The following is a 19,516-nucleotide window of genomic DNA, read 5'->3' on the forward strand; positions in this document are numbered from 1 at the left end:
TAGCCTTTATATCTGAGCCTCCCTCCAAACCCACCACCATCTTGGTTGCCCACTCACTCCTCTGGCCTCAGGCCCCAGATCAAACATCGTTACTTGAGAAAGCTTCCCTGACTTTGGTGTGGCCACTTTAAGTCCAAAACTGGACTTTGAGACCTTGCAGAAGATATCTGGGCATCCCATGATCCTTTTATTAAAGACATCCTTGGAACTGCCTGGGGCCGTCATCACCTACCAGACCTTTGCAGCTGCACATGAAACATGCTCATATTTGGTCCATGGTTTATGGCTGAGATGTTTGGTGAGCCATCTTTTCTGTCACCTAGGTTGTCGGTCCTCCAGCTCACAGGGAGGTGAAGGCTTCTGGAGAAACTGAGGACAAACTGAGCTCAGTTTTGAGTAACAATGTGACAGTTCCTCCCAGCACTGTACGTACATTTAGTATCACTTTTGTCCTCTGTGCTGTCACACTTAGTTTGTAGTAATCACATCTGTCACCTGAAGCTTTACTTTCTGTGCAGTCTGCTTACTAAGGGGTTTTCCTTGGAGTATCTCCCTTTACCACACAATGAGGTGCACACTATGGTCAGCCCCTCATCATAAGTGAAGACACTGAGGCCCAGAATCATCTGGCTGGGAACTGGTGGCCTGGTACTTCCTGTAGCTGAACTTTCTCTTCTCTACCCATAGACCTCCACTAAGCAACTGCCCACTGACATTGAGACAAAGTCCAGAACCCTTAAGGTGGTCCTGTGGCCCCTGTGTATGATCGAGTGTCTCGCGGGTACCCTTGCGAATCAGCTGCCTGAGGGCTTTGCATTCTGGGAAACCATGGGCCATTGTTTCCGTTCATCTCACACATACGATATCCATTCCGGCTTATACAACTGACGAACTCTGAGGCAGTCTTTTTTTTTTTTTTTTTTTTTTTTTCCTCCCTTTGGATGGTACTGGGTACTAAACTAGAATCTCACATATGCTAGGCGACTGGTCTACAATGACCTATACCCTCAGCCCCCCTTTTTTTTTATCTTTTAAAATTATGTGTATATTTGTGTGTGTCTGTATGTAGGTTTATATATGTATGCAGATGCCTACAGAGGCCAGGTGAATTGGATTCCCCAAAAGTGAAGTTACAGAAGGTCGTGAGCCCCCTGACATGGGTGCTGGGAACTGAACTCAGGTCCTTTGGAAGAGTAGACTGTGCTCTTAACCTAAGCTACCTCTCCAATCATCTCAGTGCGCCCCCCCCCCACCTTTTTTTTTTTTTTAACTTTTTGAGACAGGGTTTCACTATGTTTCCCAGGCTACCCTTGAGCTTTTGATATTCCTGCCTCAGCTTCCCAAGTAGCTGAGATCACAACTCTGGGAGGGAGCCCATAAGGGTCCCATTTTTTAGCATCTATAGAAGCTGGTTAAATCACTTTTAATTGGATGACCCAGGTGCATATGTATGTGTATGTGCCCTTTCATGTTGCAGTGTGATACAAATCTACACTGAAACTCCATGAATCTTCAGGCGGCCGGACGGTACTTGGTATGGGAGCAAAAAGGACCACTGGATTCAACTCCCAGCTCCCCAGCTCCTCCTCACACCAAATCTGGTGGCTCAGGGCCAGAGTTTCCAGCCCTGTGCTGGTGAGGGATTCTTTCCAGTATTTAGACTCAATGGGGGTGTTGCTCCTGGACTGCCTTTGAGGAGAGGGCAGAGGTGTCCATATTGACACAGGTGGGGCAGACACAGACTTCAAAGGCTTCCTTTTTAAGCACTGGATGACAGGTAGCTAGGAGGCCAAGGGGCCAGAGGCAAGGTGGGGTACAGCAGACAGTGGACAGCCATGCCTGGGCTGGGAGATGTCGTCCTCCCCAGTTGAGGCAGAGCATATACAACTCTTCTTTTCCTCTGGGGACCAGGTGAGCACTCTACAAGGGCAAGGTGCAGAAGAGTCATGCCCGGTTCCTCAGCACCCAGTGCGGGACTAGACGGACTAGGTCTGGATCTTCCTGTTCCCCAAAATGTCTTTCTCACAGTGTGAAATCAGTCCTCCCATTCCCTCATGCTGGCTCACTGTCTTCAAAAGACAAGTTGAAAGCTAAAGAACAAAAGACAACAAAACCCAACCACCTCCAACACGCATGTCCTTTGATGTGACATTTTTTCCTTTTAGGGATGTGCTCTGTAGTCAGGAACACAAGCGTGCGTAGAGCCATCCAGCGGTTGCTTCCTTTGGTTGCTTGTGGAAAATGATCTGCTGAAGTCCAGTGGGTTCAAGGCACTGAACGAGGCTCTGAGATAGTCCCCCGAATACACAGACCTGACCCCTCAAGTCCCTCTAGAAACTGCAGTCAGTAGGGGAAAGGGTCATGAAAAACCATGTGTGGGACTCCTTAGTTGAAATTACGTTAAATATTTTAAGTGAAGCATTTGGAGTGAAGGGGGCAAAGGTGAAATGTCTTTCTAATGGGGGGGGGGGCTGGATAGATGGCACAGTGCCTAAGAGCACTTGTTCTTGTGGAGGACTCTGATTGGTTCCCAGCACCCACATGCCAGCTAGCTCCAGTTCCAGAGGATCAGACCCCTCTTCTAGCCTCAACAGAGGTGCTGCAGGCATGTGGTGCACAAACACATGTGCCTGCAAAACACCCATCGACATAAAAAAAAAAATAATCTTGGGAAAAAGATCTTTCTAATAGTATTTGTTGCCAGGGAAAACTAGGCAGTATCCCAAATATTCACCAAAGAGGAATGGTGAGAAGCACGTCTATCCGTACAATAGGTTAGTATGTGCTACTGAAAATAACGAAGCCAGGCTGAGCATGCAGCGCAGGACTAGAGGATTTGCCTAGCACAGAAGCTCTGACCCCCAGTACCTCAAAAAGCAAAAGCTGCCAACCATTGTGACGCAGTCTTTTAATCCCAGCACTTGGGAGGCAGAGGCAAGTGGGTCTCTGTGAGTTCGAGGCCAGCCTGTTCTACAAAATGAGTCCAGGACAGCCAAGGCTACACAGAGAACACTGTCTTGAAATATATATATATAACAAAACAAACAAAAAGGGAAAGCTCAACAACAGACGCCTCAGGGGCTTTTGGAGATGGCTCAGTGGGTAAAGTGCCAGCTTCGGGATCCTGAGGACCCGAGTTTGGCTTCCCAGCACCCACATAAAAAGCGAGGTGTTGTGAAGTGACCCTGCACTCTTAGCGCTGGAAAGTCAGAGACAGGGGAATCCCCAGGACTTGCTGGCAGCCAGCCTAGCCAAAATGGTGAGTTCTGGGTTCAGTGAGGATCCCTGTCTCAAAAAATAAAGTGGAGGGTGAATGAGAACACCACAGGTCAACCCCTGGCCTCTGCATATATGCCTATACATACATGCACACACACCCATACCTCTGCACACATGCCTATACATACATGCACTCACATGCATGCCTCTGCACACATGCCTGTACATACATGCACACACACCCATGCCTCTGCATACATGCCTATACATACATGCATGAACACCCACCCCACTATATACGCATGTGTGTATGGGCACATAAATTTTTTAGAAGTCCTTAAAATAAAAGAGGCAGGTTATATAAGCATAATATGAAAGACGTCCTCAATATAGCATTAGATTTTTTAAAAAGAAAGGTGTGTTCTGTGCTTGAATACTAATAAGCATTATGATTTTTGTGTGCATTATTAATATTTTCATAGCAAAAGACTGGGAGAATATGTCCCATATTGTGAGCAGCTGTTATTTTGGGGGAGGGCAATACCTGTGACTTTTATTTTTTAAACATTCCAGTAGTGTTAGAATGGTTAAAAATAGACATGTATTACCTCGGTAAAGAGAAAGAAATAAAGGTAATAGGGAAATAGGCTGATTTCTTTCTTCTGGTGTTGGTAGAGAGGAAATCAAGTAAGCTTTCCCACCACCGAGTCAAGGCCTTAGCCCCAAAGATTGTTACCGTTGCTCTCAATTGTATGTGTATGCACCTAATGTGTCTTCTGGGAGTTTATGACATGGTGTGCATGTGGAGGTCGGTGGACACGTTAGCGGACTTGGTTCTCTCCATCCACCTTTACTTGCCCTCTGAGGCTCAAATTCTGGTTGTCAGGTTTGCTTGGCAAGAACTTTTTACCTGTCTGGCTGGCTCCAGAAGATCCTGTTTTGAAATGGCTATCTGTAATAAAGGCTAGTCGTAGCAAAGGGCCTGTCTCCATCCCTTCCTCTCTCCCTTATTTCCACCTCTCTCTCCTTCCTTCCCTTTCATATAGCTCAGGATAGCTTTGAACTTACTATGTAGCCAAGGACAGCCTTGAGCTTACTATGTAGCCAAGGATAGCTTTGAACTTACTATGTAGCCAAGGATAGCTTTGAACTTACTATGTAGCCAAGGATAGCCTTGAACTTACTATGTAGCCAAGGAGAGCTTTGAACTTACTATGTAGCCAAGGATAGCCTTGAACTTACTATGTAGCCAAGGAGAGCTTTGAACTTACTATGTAGCCAAAGAGGATCTTGCACTTCTGATTCTTTTGCTGGGGTTACATGTCTGAAGCACCACACCCACTTGAGGTCCTCCTCCTCCTCCTCCTCCTCTTTTTTCTTGGTTTTTCAATTCAGGGTTTCTCTGTCTAGTGCTGGCTCTCCTGGAACTCACTCTGTAGATCAGGCTAGCCTCAAATTCAAACATCTGCCTCCCAAGTGCTGGAACTAAAGGTGTGCGTCACAACACTCAAGTTTTCCTTCTTAAAGACAATCTCCACCAGGACTAGAATTTCACAAGAGAGAAAAAACCAAAACCAAACAAACAAACCACAACACGGTAAGTAGGAGTAGAGAGCCTTGTAAATGGCAGCAAGGTACATTGTGAAGTTTAGTGTCCCACCCTTCCCTTCTGCTTGTGACTCGGGTTAGGTTAGAGGCTTCAGTCTCTTTGTCTTCAGGAAGGACACAGTGCTTTTTCCTCATAGTGCTGTTTGCTACTTTAGAATTCTTTTGGAAAGCAACTATTCGGTGGTTCTAAACAGAGGGAATGCTTTTGCCAGACCTGGAAGCATCATATGGGATTGTTGGAAGAGGAGAAATAATTTTGCTCTTGGCTCTTCTCTCAGAGACATGAAGTTTGCTTATATCATCTACCTAGGAAAATCCAGTAATGTGTCTGCTTGCCGATAAGCAGCAGTGATTTCTTCAAGCTTCCCTCGGCAGCACCCCCCTCCGCCCCCACGCCTCCCTCAACTCCCCACAGGCATCCCCCTCCCCTTTCCCCAGCACAAAGACAGTATCAGGGGTTGTTGACTGAGTAAATGAATGGCCCACTCCCACCCAGAGTTTCTCTCAGCATCTTCAGGTGTGAAGCTCTGCTGAATAATTCACTGAATACAATCCACATCTCACTCCTCAAATAGACTTGGTAGGATTGATTGTGAAATGCCAGCAGGCACACTTCACATCTAACGCCTGAGCTAAGGGAAAAGTCAGCGAGGTTGGCTCAAGCTACGTACCAGTTTACAATAGTTGAGATGCTGTTCCTGACTGCAGTTTGAAGGACAAGGCAGAAAGTGAAAGCTGACACAGGTCCCGGCCTTAAGGTGCAGAAAGAGAAGCACCGTAGGCCTTGACCCTCGGACTCTTTCCAAGGCACTGAGTCTTGGCTCAAGGCATGCTGGATCCTCAGGACCAAGATAGTGAGAAAGTAAGGGTCTCCCCAAGGCAGGTTTCTGGGGCCCAAAGTATGATAAATATCAGCTTGAGTCCAGCAGGGGTGGGGAGGTATGGTAGTTACGGTAGGTGTTGGGGTGGGGTGGGTGAGGCTGTGGCATGAATTGAAGTCTGGCCAAGCATGAAGGCAGGAAGTAAAGTGATCAGTTTATCCACAGCAGGAGTCCAACCAGCCTCTACAGCTTGAGGTCTGGTCTATCACAAATGGGCCAGCAACAGCTGCTAGTGGTATTATCTAAATGTGTTCTGTGGAAGCTGGGGACGGCTTGGACCTATGCTGGTTCTCGGGATACTATCCAGGGGTCCTGGCTTCAGTGGTGAGTTTCACAACTGGGATTCTCCAGAGAAATTCAAGTAACAAGGTGCTGCGGGAGGCTTGTTGCTTACACACAACGTGTACCTGTGAGCTTGCTGTGTGCCTACCAGCAGGCTCACAGCACAGTGGGGAGACTCAGCCCACCACCACATAAGGGGAGGGGATGCCTACCCAGGGCCACTAGAGAATACAAAGCTGACAGTCCCCACAAATGCCTGACTTTCCTCCAAACCCTCACGTTCTCTTGGGGGAAGCCTCCTGGGTCCCCAGGACAAATAGCAGAACTTTGTGTTACATGTGAGGAAAGCAGCCCAGAGGTGCAGTAGCATGCCACACTTAGGTGTCCAGAAGACAATGCTGCAGGAGGGAGGGCCTGCAACCTGCTGTGACTGAGAAGCAGGTGTGAGACCTTCCTAACCAGGAACAGCATCTCAAAAGCTGAGCAGAAGGGCCACTGGGGGCTGCCACACTCCCTAAGACACAAGGGTGCCAGAGGAGGGATATGGCTCTACTTCTGCACCCCAACTGCCAGAGGGGTGGATTGTGTCCCTCCTCCTTACCCCCGTTATACTAGGACTACGTCCAGGGGCCGGAGCTCTGAAGGTCTACATGGAGAAAGGAGTGTATGGCTCAAGTAACTGGCTGGCTCTCAGGGTCCTCAGAGAGAGGCAGGTACCCCTTATGGATCCTCTGCCATCCCCCCTTCCTGCTCCTATTTTTAGTTTAAAGCTGTAGGGGTCATTTGAAAACACAGCTGGATGCTCGAACACTGTGGTGAGGGTCCTCGTTTCTGCAGAACATGGCCTTGGTGATTAGCTTCACTTTTGACTTCCTGATGTGACCTTGCTCTTGCCTTCCTCTCTAGCCTCTTTCTCTATCCCTACTCCAAACACCACACACACACACACACACACACACACACACACACACATCACACACAACACACACATACATATCATACACATCACGCACACCACACACACATATCACACACACATATACGCACATACCACACACACACACTACATACACACATCACACACACATATCACACACACACACTACACACATATCACACACATCACACACACTCACACACACAGTCACAGCATATTGAACACAACTTCCCAGATATGACAGGCTCTCGTACGCTTCTAGGTCTTTCCACTTGTCGCTTCTTTTGTACATAGTGTCTTGTCTTCGTTCTTGCTTATCTAGACCCTACTGACTGCTCTGCTGAGTCTCACACCTCAGTTCTGGAAATATCTCCTGGTCCAGGCTTGCCTGAGCCCAACTGGAATTACATGCCTACATGTGCTCTGCCCCACTCCCATCACTGCACATGACAGACTGGATCGGCAGTGCCTTGCTGTGTGTCTCCCTTATTAGGGAGCCTCCTGTCTCAGGCTGGACCTTGCCTGCCTCACCCCTGCCTCTATGAACTCAGGCAGGTCTTGCACAGGGCAAGTCAGGGCTGGCCAGTGGCGGCTGAGTGACCGGGTGCAAGATGAGAAGGAACCACAAGTGTTCTCCCCACTCTCCTCTGCCTCTCTTTTTCAGGCTGCACAGCTGGCAGCAGGGGGTTAAGCATGGAGATACTCTAAATGTCTCAGGAGCATGAGGACCAGGTGAAAACAAATGATTACCAGCCCGTCTCACCACATCCGCCAGGTTCCTGTCTGTTCTTGGCCCCACAGATGGTCTCCATGCCCGTCTGGGAGAAAGGCTCAGCCTTGGAGGATTCTTAGGAGCTGAGAGCTCAGAGGGTATGCATGATCTCTCTCTCTCTCTCTCTCTCTCTCTCTCTCTCTCTCTCTCTCTCTCTCTCTCTCTCTCTCTCTCTCTCTCTCTCTGTGTGTGTGTGTGTGTGTGTGTGGTAGAGAGGGAAAGAGATGCGTACACACTCCTATCACTGCACATGACAGGCTGGATTGGAGGTGCCTTGCTGTGTGTCTCTGCTATTAGCCTAGCATCCTCCTATTTCAGGCTGGCCTTTTCTGCCTCCCTGAGCTCAGCCAGTGTGTGAGAAAAAGGGAAGCGAGGCAGGGAAAGGGAGCATGTTCACTCTAGGAAGCCTCAATGCTCTTATTCTCTGTGATCTGTGCACTTTGCCTGCTACAGTGCAAAGAGAAGTTTAGGTTAAAGCCAGATCTCGTGATACAGGCCTCATCGAGAAACAGAGGCAGGAGAATGGAAAATTCAAGGCTTGCTTTGAGCTACAGAGTGAGTTCAAGGCCAATCTGGGCAACTTAGAAGCACGCTATAACAAAATAAGGGCTGGAAGATGGCCTGGGGTGGGGGCGAAGGGCTTGATTTGCTAGCATGAAGACCTGAGCTCAGATACCTAGCACCCATGTAGCAGGCCTGGTGGCACGTGCTTGTAACGTCAGTGCTAGGAAACTCATTTTGGTAGCTAGCCGGTTCAGCTAATTTTCAAGCTTCAGGTTGAATGAGGGACCTTGTCGCAAAAAGTGAGGTGGAGAGCAAGTGAAGAAGACAACCAACCCCGATACCGTGGCCTCCACACCTGCATACACAAGGGAACGGTCTTCTGACACATTCATATGTTCACGTGCATATCAAATACTGCTAGTAGTAACAATTAGAAATAAAATTATTATAGCTGGGGAATGCAGCTCAGCAACAAAACAGTTGCCCGGTGTGAACAAGGTGCCATGTTCAACTCCCAGCACTGAAAACCTTTTGGTTTTCTTCAGTTGAAAGTGAAAGAAAGCACAAATTTAAAAACGAGGGCTTGAGCCTGGGCAGTGGTGGTGCACACCTTTAATCCTAGCATTCCGGGGGCAGAGGCATGCAATCTCTGTAAATTCAAGGCCAGCCTGGTCTACAGAATGAGTTCCAGGACAGCCAAGGATACACAGAGAAACCTTGTCTTGAAAAGACAAACAACCAAACAAACAAAACAAAACAAAACAAATCAACCAAGGACTTGTGTATCCCAAAAGACATACAAAACACAGAAAATAACAAATTTTCTGGCGAGACTGTAGAGAAACTGGTGTGTGTGTTGGGGATGTGTTTTGAGCCTGGAATCAGTCTGGGTTACATAATGAAACCTTGTCTCAAAAAAAAAAAAAAAAAAAAAAAAAAAAAAAAAAAAATGGTAGTTGGCCTTTCCTATCTTTTATAAACGTAATGTTTTGAATTTTAAGTTACATTCTGTCTGAAGTTCCTGTCATAAACAGTGCACATAAGAACTCAATTTGGGGTGTTGATTCTTTCTGGTTGGGTAGGAGAAAAAGAAGGAGAGGCTGGCCGTGTTTCAGTTTGACTCTCCAACCTGGGTGTGGATTAGCTGTGGGGACAGGCAAGGCAGAGCATTCCAGTTGGCTCAAGCTGGACTGAGCAGAGTTACATTAGAGAGATGCAAGTTCTCAGTAGAGCAGCCGGAAGGTACACTACAGCACCTACAACTGAGAGTCCGGCAAACACCAGATCCCCTGCGATACTTACTGAACATCTGAGTCCTGTCTGTCTTACAGGCAGTGTGGAGCCCTGCAGGAGGGACTAGGTCAGGTGACCATTCTCGGGAGGCACAGGTGGGTGAGATGCCGCTCTTCCAAGAGTGTTGCTGAAATCGGAGCAGTTCTGCCTGCAGCCTTCCCCAATCCACCCAGACCACACATGGAAATGAGATTGCTTTGGCACGGTTTGCCTGGCACCACTCAACTTCTAGAGAAACGTATCTGTAAGAATCGATCATGTCGTGGCAGGAAACCAACGAGGAAGCAGGCAAGTGTGGCTTTGAGGAGTCGGTAAACAAGCTTCTGTGGGCAACCTCCAACCACGATTTCCATGGCTGCCCCACGGCTTGTGGGACATGGCGCCGGAGCTGGTCCAGCAGGCAGGCCTGGCCGAGGAAGGGCTCGTGGCTCAGCTGCTCTTGGTCCCTGCTCCATGAAGGCTGCCACACGCTCTCGGCATCCATGTGCAGCCCGAACACACTGTTCACTTCTCAAGTTGGTTTCAGACTTTGCTCTTTTTATTCCTGTTTTTCATTTAGAAATTTTTTGGCTGGTTCAAGTTCGAAAGGCAATTTCCACACTGAGCTTGAAGGCAGCAAACACAGCCTGTAAAAGAGCAGCGGGTGTATGCTTGCTGGCGTTGGTTGGAGAGGCGCATCCATGCATTTAGTCTATTAGCTGGGCCCTTGCTTTTGGTCTGGATTTAATTCATGACCTTGGCCCTGCCTCCAAATGATTGACTCCGTGTACCTAATTGTGTGGCCTTTCAATCCCTCTTCTGTGCCTTTATCCACATTTATGTAAATACAGCACGTAGCATCGCTTTCAGTAATTTACAAAATTTGTGAACACAATCACATGTTCTTTATATATTTTTTTTTTACATAAGTAAAAACAAGCCATTCCCTTCGACTGGTATGGTGTTTTTATGTGCTTCCTATGTTTTTTGATGCCTTCCCTGTGGATTCTCTGGTTTGCTCCAAGCTCTTTGTCGTTGTAACAATGATGCAATGAGCATCTTTGTACTTGCTGGGCACAAGCTGCACAGTCCAACGAATCTGGGATGGAGTTGGGCTTCCACTGTGGGTTCACTGTATGGCCTTAGTCCTCTGATCCACCACCCATTAGGAGGAGGAGGGAGGAAGGAGGAAAGAGGAGAGGAAGAAGAGGAGACGGGGAGCAAGTAGTGCATGGCACAAGCCTGTAATACCAGCTCTCAAGAGAGGGCAGCGGGAAGATGAGGTTGAGGTCATTTCTGGCTACATGGTAAGTTTGAGGCTAGCCTGAGCTTCATGAACCCCCGTCTCACACAAGGTGTAGGGTAGAAAAAATTGCAGTGTTGTTTTTGTTTGTTTGTTTTGGTTTTGGTTGGTTGTTTTTTCAAGACAGGGTTTCTCTGTGTAGCCTTGACTGTCCTGGACTCGCTTTGTAGACTAGGCTGGCCTTGAACACACAGTGATCCACCTGCCTCTGCCTCCCGAGTGCTGGTATTAAAAGCGTGCACCACCATGCCCAGCTTTAAAAATGCATGTCTTTCATCACTACCAAACAGAATGACTTGAAAGCAGGCTCCTATCTGCCCTCATCTCCGCTTTATCTTCAACGTGGCATAAAATAGGTATTCAATAAGTATACCTGGACCAAAATGACTACCATAAAGGTCACCCAAAATATTGTTTAGAAAAGAGCCTTGGCAGGTGGATCAATGTGAGTTTGAGGCCATCCTGGTCAGCAAAGTGAGTCCAGGCCAGCCAAGGCAACACAGAGAGACCCTGTCTCGGAAAGAAGAAAAGAAAAAAAGAAAAAAGAAAGCCTTGGAAATGCTCAGCGTGCCTGTGGAAATATAAGCCGTTTTTCTTTGCTGTTATTTATTTTTATTTTTTACTTTTCTTTCTTTTTATTTTTTTATTAATTCATTCATATTACATCTAAATAGTTGTCCCATCTCTTATATCCTCCCATTCCTCCCTCCCTCTCTCTTTCCCCCTACTCCCCTCCCCTGTGACTGTGACTGAGGGGGACCTCCTCCCCCTGTATATGCTCATAGGGTATCAAGTCTCTTCTTGGTAGCTTGCTATCCTTCCTCTGAGTGCCACCAGGCCTCCCCATCAAGAGGATGTGGTCAAATATGGGGCACCAGAGTTCGTGTGAAAGTCAGACCGCACTCTCCACTCAGCTGTGGAGAATGTCCTGTCCATTGGCTAGATCTGGGTAGGGGTTCGATGTTTTCTGCATGTATAGTCCTTGGCTGGTCCCATAGTTTGCTTTGCTGTTATTTAAATAAAGTTAATAATGTAAAGTCAACACCAGGGCTTGCATTTTGTCTGTATCTGTCTCCAGGTCTCCTCCTCCTTCCAGGGCCTGCTTTGGCATCAGGAAACACTTTCTGAAGATTAATCGAGAAGGCCTGGTCTGGGGTTGGGAAATATGAGACCTGCCTGCCAGGCTGAGGTGGGGCAGCTTAATTGTCCCTTTTGAGTCAGGTGTCCAAGGGTCATTCACCATTCAAAAGCCTCCCCTGGGCTACCTTGGCCTATAAAACCTAGGTAATGCTGTGCACCCAGCTCACTTAGGTGTTGTGAAGATTAATTATGGCTTGTAAAGGGCTTTGAAGATGAAAAGTCCTTGTTATGAAAATAAATGGCTTCAGACACAAGCTTTCTTCAAGCCTTTAGTGCCTTGGTGCCTTCTATCCAAGGACCCTGGCTGAGTTCAGAGGTGAGGGTGGCCTCACTCCCACCCTCATGAGAAGCAAAGCTTGCCTTCAGACTTCTTCCAATGACGCAGGGCCCTGTGACTCGTTGCAGCTAGTTTAAAATTTTAAACTCCTGATGGATTTCCTAACTAGATGAGCTAAGCTGGTTCAAAATACATTAAACAGACTCAGCAATGGTGTGGTGAAATGTATTTCCGGTACTGAGCTTTTTGCTGTCAAATTTAATTATTCAAATTGGTATTAAAAATCGGGCTACTCCCTTTCCTGTGTCTTCCCAGATTTAGAGGCCTTTAAAGTGGAGGCCTATGAACCAAACGGGCATTGTTGGAAACTGGACATGAGTTTGGGCAATAGCTCAGCCCTACACCATCTTTCGACCTCAAATTTCCTATCTGCCAACTGAGGATAATCGTAAATCACTAGGGTGCCCTCCCCACCTGGCAAGTAAGGAAGCTGAGCCGAGAGGGGTGATGTGGTCATACTTACTCAGAGGGAAGGTGAGGTCCCTGGATTTAAATGTGGATCTGGGGGCTGGTGAGATGGCTCAGTGGGTAGATTCACTTGTAGGACAAGCCTGGTGACTTGAGGTCAGTCTCCAGAAGCCATGTAAGGACGAAGGACAGAATCAACACTACAATACTGTCCTCTGACTTCTACATGAATGCTGCGGCAAAAGTTCCCCTGTCCCAATAAATAATTAAAAAACAAAACAAAACAAAAAGCAAAAAACAAAAACCTTAGAACCTGGATCTGCTTGGCTCTATCCTAGCAATCCCCATACGGTCTCACCTCTGAATAGAAGCTGGGTTGTGAGCATTTTATTTATTTATTTTGTTATTGTTGTTTTCTTCTTTTTAAACGTGTGCATGTGCGTGTGCATGTGTGTGTGTGTATACATGTGTGTGTGTGTGTGTGTGTGTGTGTGTGCAAACACATGGAAGCCTGCAGTTGACATTTGGGTGTCTTCCTTGATCATTCTCCACTTTATGTACTGAGACAGAGTCTCTCAACCAAACCTAGCGTTTGCCAAGTCAGCCAGTATAAGCCGGCTATATCTTTTCTCAGTGTCCGGATTATGGGCTGTCTTCACCTGCTTGGCTTTTCCATGGGTGACAGGGATCTGAAGGTCTTGTGTGACAAGTACTTTATCCAGTTCCCCAGTCTGAAGATTATTTTAGTTAGTTTGTTTGCTTTGTTTTAGGTTTTTGCTTTGTTTTATTTTTAAGACAGGGTCTATTTTCACCCAGGCTGGCCTTGAATTTAACATCTAGCCAAAGATGACCTTGAAGTCCCACTTTTACAGTGCTGAGATTACAGGTGAGTGACACCATGCTATTTATAGAATATTGGGGATAGAACCCAGGCCCTTTGTATGGTAGACAGGTACTCTAATAGCCGAGCTACCATCTCCAACACCTGTTTCTATTTTATTTTGTTTTTTTATAAATGGGGTCTTTCTATATAACCCTGGCTGTCCTGGAACTCACTACGTAGACAAGACTGGCCTTGAACTCATGGAGATCTGCTTGTCTTTCCCTCTCAAGTGCTAGAATTAAAGATGTGTGCTATCGCATCTGGACCCTATTTTTATTTTTATATTTTGGTGCTGGGACTCAAGGACTTGCACATAATAACCACATGATGCAGTACTGAGCAACAGCCCCAGCCTGGGAACTCATTTTCTATAATCAGAATCTAAGCAAATTCTAACTTGAGTACACAGAAAAAGGCATAGCCCTGTGGGTTGTTTGTTCCTGTGTTCTGCATCGTATAGCCATTGCACATGCCAGCTTCTCACTGCATGCTGATGTTAATGCTTGCTTGTCCATGTGAGGACTTACTAGATAGAAGCAAGTCTTCTTATACTACATGATGGGACCAAAATATCTTGGTGGCTACAAGATCTCCAGACCCTTGGGGACCTTCTGCATTTAAAGGGGTTGAGCTAAGTTCAGCAGCCTCACCTTTCACTCCTATCAAGGTCAGCCTGGCTGGATCCCTCTTTTTGCCACATCTTCCTATGTTTCTTTTGACAAACCATTAATAGAGCTCCTCTTATGCCTGGAATTCGGGTTAATCGCAATGGCCCCATCTGACATGTACCACCCATCAGGCACTGCACTTTCCAGGCGTCACCTCATCAAAACCTCGCAGTGGTACTTTGAGGTCAATATTGACACCATCACCATTTTGATTTGCTTTTTTTTTGTTAATATTTTTTTCTACTTATATTTTTTTTATTAATTTAGTCACCATCACCATTTTACAATGGAAAGAAAAAGATCTTCAGAGTGAAAACAAGTGCCAAAATACAAAATGGAGCCCACATTCTCTGAGTGCTACCACAGGTCCTTTCCCATATTGTATATGCTGCTTTCTTGACAGCGTATGCAACAACATATTCATTCCTATTATCTCGAGCCCCCAGCCGCATATACAGTAACACTCAATAAAAGTTTGCCATTGAATACATAATTAAAACACTTAAAAATTGCTAATATGTGTCCAGAACGCTACAGTGTTGGCAAAAGGTTTTTCACTTTATGCCTGACTTTTGGGCTAGACACTGGGAGGTTGGTTTAACCATCCCACTTCAAGTGAAATTTGTAACAATAAACAGCATTATTGGAGGCCACAGGAAAAAAAATAAGATGTAGAAATCAGATAAGACTCTAAAGCAAACTCACAGAGAAGACACAACACTCAACAGAGCTGCAGGGCAGAGAAGTGTCTGTCTGGTTGGGAAAAAAAAATCAGATCTTACAAAACGCTGGAGCTTAAGCCAAGATCATATGCACAGCACATGTTTTCTGAAAACATTCACATCACTTACACGGTTGGTGTGAGGCTTCAGATAGTAAGATTATGAGAAAGCAAAGCAAGATGTGAGAGGCAGAGATGGACAGAGAACAAAGTAAGCTCACTCTTGTCACCACTTCCCCCGAGCACAACTCCCTTTCCAGAAACCTCCCCAAAGCCCAACCCTGGCAGCTTGACTCCCTCTTAGATGGTGCAGCTTGCAGCTGGGAGCTATGCTGCACGTAAGCAGACTGGATTCGGATTTGGACTCAGTTGCTTCCAGTGTGTGACTTTGGATATGTGTACTTGGTCTCATTGCCTGTACTTATGAAATGGAATTAAGCCACAGGCTCGTTAGGATGACAGAGCTATTATTTTTAAAGCTTCCTTTTAGAATTGTAGGAGTTAAAATCTTAAATTGTTATTAGGTTCATCTTCTGCACTGGTCAGAGTAAGCAAGGTTTGGCTACAATATAAGCAACCTATAACTTCAGTAGTTAACACAAAGAGTTTGCTTCTCACTCCTATCTATGGTGTGTTTACTGTGTCACAAAGGGATTCTGACCAAGGGAGCAGCACCATCTTGTTTGTAGTCATTGTGTCTAATAGGCAAGAGGAGTCTGCATGGTCCTCCAGTGACAATAGGGACTTTTTCCTGGATGTGACCCATGCTTCTTACATTTTTTTGAGAATTTCATACATGTATATAATATACTTTGATCATATCCACCCACAACCCCATCCCTCACCAATTTCTTCCAGAGACTTAACCTTCCCAGCACCCCCTTTCAACTTTATACTTTTTTTTTCTCTTTATAACCCACTGAGGCTGTCTAGTGGTGCTTGTACCCATTACATATCTATGACAAAGACATGTCACACAATCTTTCCAAGTACTTAGAGGCTAAAAGGTGCAGCCCTACTGTGTTTCTAGAATAGCCAGAAATGTTTGTTAAATGAGATCAGTCCTTCGTTGCACATGCCAGTCACTGAGGGTAGATATATCCCTTAATGCCCTCAGAAATCTCTAAAGCTAAGATTAGGATTGCATGGCATATGTATGTTTATGAGTGTGCATGTTCATGTGTACACACATTAACATGCTGTGTGTGTACATGCGTGTGGCTAGATGTCAACCTCAGATATAATTCTTTAGGTGCTACACACCTTGTGTTTGAGACAGGGTTTCTTACTTGGCGATTAGGCTGGCCTGGTCTCCCCAGCACTGGGATTACAAATGTACACTGCCTAGATCAGCTTTTTAAACATGGTTTCTGAGGATCAAATATTGCTCCTCATATGTGCATAGAAAGCGCTTTCCCCACCCAGCCTATGAAGCAGGGACTTGTGTCTTAAGTTTATAGTCAAACCATCTGATACTGAGAGATGTAACGTGACTTGTCTGAGTGATGAAAGAATGGTAGGGTCAGAGTTGTTATCTCTGAGCTGTGTTCCTGCAGCTGGGCAGTTGTCAGAGACGGTGAAAAACCCCATTGCTGGAAGAACTGGCATTAGTTGAGCCCCCTCATATGCACCACGCCTTTGCCATCTCAGTTGTGCATGAGGGCTCCTTTCCAAACCAGTAATAAAAAGACCCCGTATGGGTTCAAAAACTTCCCAGCGTCCACAGCAGAGGTAGCACTTGAGCCCAAGAGTTTCTGGGCCTAAATTCTCTACTTAATATCCTTCTTTTCTTTCTTTCTTATTATTTATCATCCCTTGTTATATTGATAATGATGGCCCTGGATAGTGGGAGGCAGAGAGTGTGTGAGTGTGGGTATTAGAGTTAGCTTGCAGCTCGGCTTGAATTTGGACCCTGTTGTCTATTGCGTCTTACCTTCTAAGCCTGCCACCTAGGGCTGACAACTGAGCTATCTCTTAGGGTTGTTGTACAAAGTAACTAAGGTCATCATTATGATGGAAGTAATAACATATTTAAAAGAAATAAACTAGGTCTAGATACTGAGCTCAGAGATTTATATGCACAACTGATCCCTCCTGCCCCTCTTAATTATTTACGTTGGATATTTAGGTTCCAAGTAAGACAAAGAGATACCATCCAGACTCCTCCCAGCTTCCCCTAAGGTTAGCACCTGGCATTATAACCAAAGCACGTTTACCAAAAGAAATTAAGATTGGGGTGATACTTATATTTAAATCACACTTTTTTTAAAAAATTTCATCTGTTTCCCCACTAACATCCTCTTGTGCCTTTTGTCCCATGGTTCAGTCTGGGTTGCAACACTGCATCTGGGTATCACACCTCCTTGGCCCTGGCTGATTTTCTCTGTTCCCTTTTTAGTGGTGGTGAACCCAGAGCTACTTCCCCGTTACCATGCCAAGCACACCCTGATGCTGAGCCACACCCTGCCTGCTGATCTGCTGAGATATGTCTGACTTGAAGCCCAAGACTTTACCATTTGTAAAGAAATGATTGGCAAGAAATCTACCATTCCAAGGAAGAGCAGCTCAGAGAGCAAGAGGCTCACGGTGGGGAGACACCGACACACAGAGAACTGACTTTGCAGCTTTAGAATACTGACCTCAGTATTCTCCCACCGCAGCCAAGCCCAGGTAACCTGCTCTGAGAGGAGAGCACACCTGGGGAAGCATGTTGGAAGTAGCAAGCTAAGCTTGGGATTAGACACTGACAGAAGGGTGTCTCTGAGAGTCAGGCCATCGTAGCTGTTCCTTGGCAGCAAAGCCAGATCCAGCATCCTGAGCCAGGTTGGGGGTCAGTGACACAGGGCATCGAGACAGGACCAGAATCCACTTAACAGGGGCTTCCAGCAGCTCCCTCTGTCCTGAGCACACAGCAGAGCCATTGCAACTAAACCACCCATTGAAGTGTTGACCTTAATAATACTAAGCATGCCTTATTCAGCATGCCTATCTGAGAGAGAGAGAGAGAGAGAGGGAAACAAGAAGGGGATAGGCAGGGTGGTACACACCTATAATCATAACGTTTGAGATGCTTAAGGTTGGAGGACTGTCTCAAATTCAAGATCAGCAAGGGCTGCATAGCAAGACCTTATCAACAACAACAACAAAAGGTTCTTTAGGCACTTTTCCTGTAGCTTCCACCACTTATCAAAGAAGCCTCTCTTTATAGCAAATGTAGAAAATGACAGCTGAACACAGTGGATCAGGGGGAGCCCAGCCCTAACGGTTACATCTACACCACAGCTCCCGCATCTGTGGCTCAGGAAACGTTGAGGAAGAGGGGGCGGAAAGGTGGTACGATCCAGAATACCAGGAAGTCAGGTGTGGAACAGTCTTTATTAGAAAAGGCTCCATAAAATAGATTGAACATGCTTTCCACGCTGCCCAGGCATGGATCCATACAGCGTTGTTGTTGATTCCCATCCTAACTTAAAGGAAAGCTTACACAATGTCTGGAGCCCTTGATGTCCTGCAGATGAAGGAGGAGGATGTCCTCAAATTCCTTACCTCAGGAACCCACTTAGATGCCACCAACCTTGACTTTCAGATGGAGCAATACATCTACGCAAGGAAGAGTAATGGTATTTACATCATAAATCTGAGGAGGACCTGGGAGAAGCTGCTGCTTGCAGCTCAGGCTATTGTTGCCATTGAGAACCCTGCTGACGTCAGCGTCATCTCCAGGAACACTGGCCAGCGAGCTGTGCTGAAGTTTGCTGCTGCCACTCACTGGAGCCACTCCCATTGCTGGCCCCTTTATACCTGGGATCTTCACCAACCAGATCTAAGAAGCCTTCAGGGAGCCACGGCTTCTAGTGGTGACTAACCCCAGGGCTGACCACCAGCCCCTCACAGAGGCCTCTTACGACAACCTGCCCACCATCGCTCTGTGCAACAGGCATTCTCCTCTGCCCTATGTGGACATTGCCATCCCAGGCAACAACAAGGGAGCTCACTCAGTGGGTCTGATGTGGTGGATGCTGGCCTTGGAAGTACTCTGAGTGTGTGGCACTGTCTCCCATGAGCATCCATGAAAGGTTATGACTAATCTTTACTTTTACAGAGACACAGAGGAGATTGAGAAGGAAGAGAAGGCTGCTGCTGAGAAGGCTGTGACCAAGGAGGAATTCCAGGGCGAATGGACTGCACCAGCTCCTGAGTTCACCGCTGCTCAGCCAGAGGTGGCAGACTGCTCTGAGGGTGTTTAGGTACCCTCGGTGCCCATCTAGCAGCTCCCTACTGAGGACTAAAGCACCCAGCTAGCCACTGAGGACTGGTCAGCAGCTCCCACAGTGCAGGCCACTGAGTGGGTTAGAGCCACCATTGAGTGGTCCTGAGCTGCTCTGCAGACACTTAAACAAAGGGAAAATGGAAGGAAAATAAAGTCTTTAAAAGCAGCAGCAGCAGCAGCAGAAGAGGAAGAAGAAGAAGAAGAAGAAGAAGAAGAAGAAGAAGAAGAAGAAGAAGAAGAAGAAGGAGAAGGAGGAGGAGGAGGAGGAGAAGGAGGAGGAGGAGGAGGAGGAGAAGAAGAAGAAGAAGATA

General features: G+C 46.5%; 1 pseudogene; it reads left to right on the forward strand.

Moving 5' to 3' along the window:
* The first annotated feature begins 18,422 nt into the window (after positions 1-18,422).
* Positions 18,423-19,311, forward strand: LOC127207280 (40S ribosomal protein SA-like; annotated as a pseudogene).
* The last annotated feature ends 205 nt before the right edge of the window (positions 19,312-19,516 follow it).

The sequence above is a fragment of the Acomys russatus genome, chromosome 24 (assembly GCF_903995435.1).
Source record: "Acomys russatus chromosome 24, mAcoRus1.1, whole genome shotgun sequence".
In the NCBI taxonomy this organism is placed as follows: domain Eukaryota; kingdom Metazoa; phylum Chordata; class Mammalia; order Rodentia; family Muridae; genus Acomys; species Acomys russatus.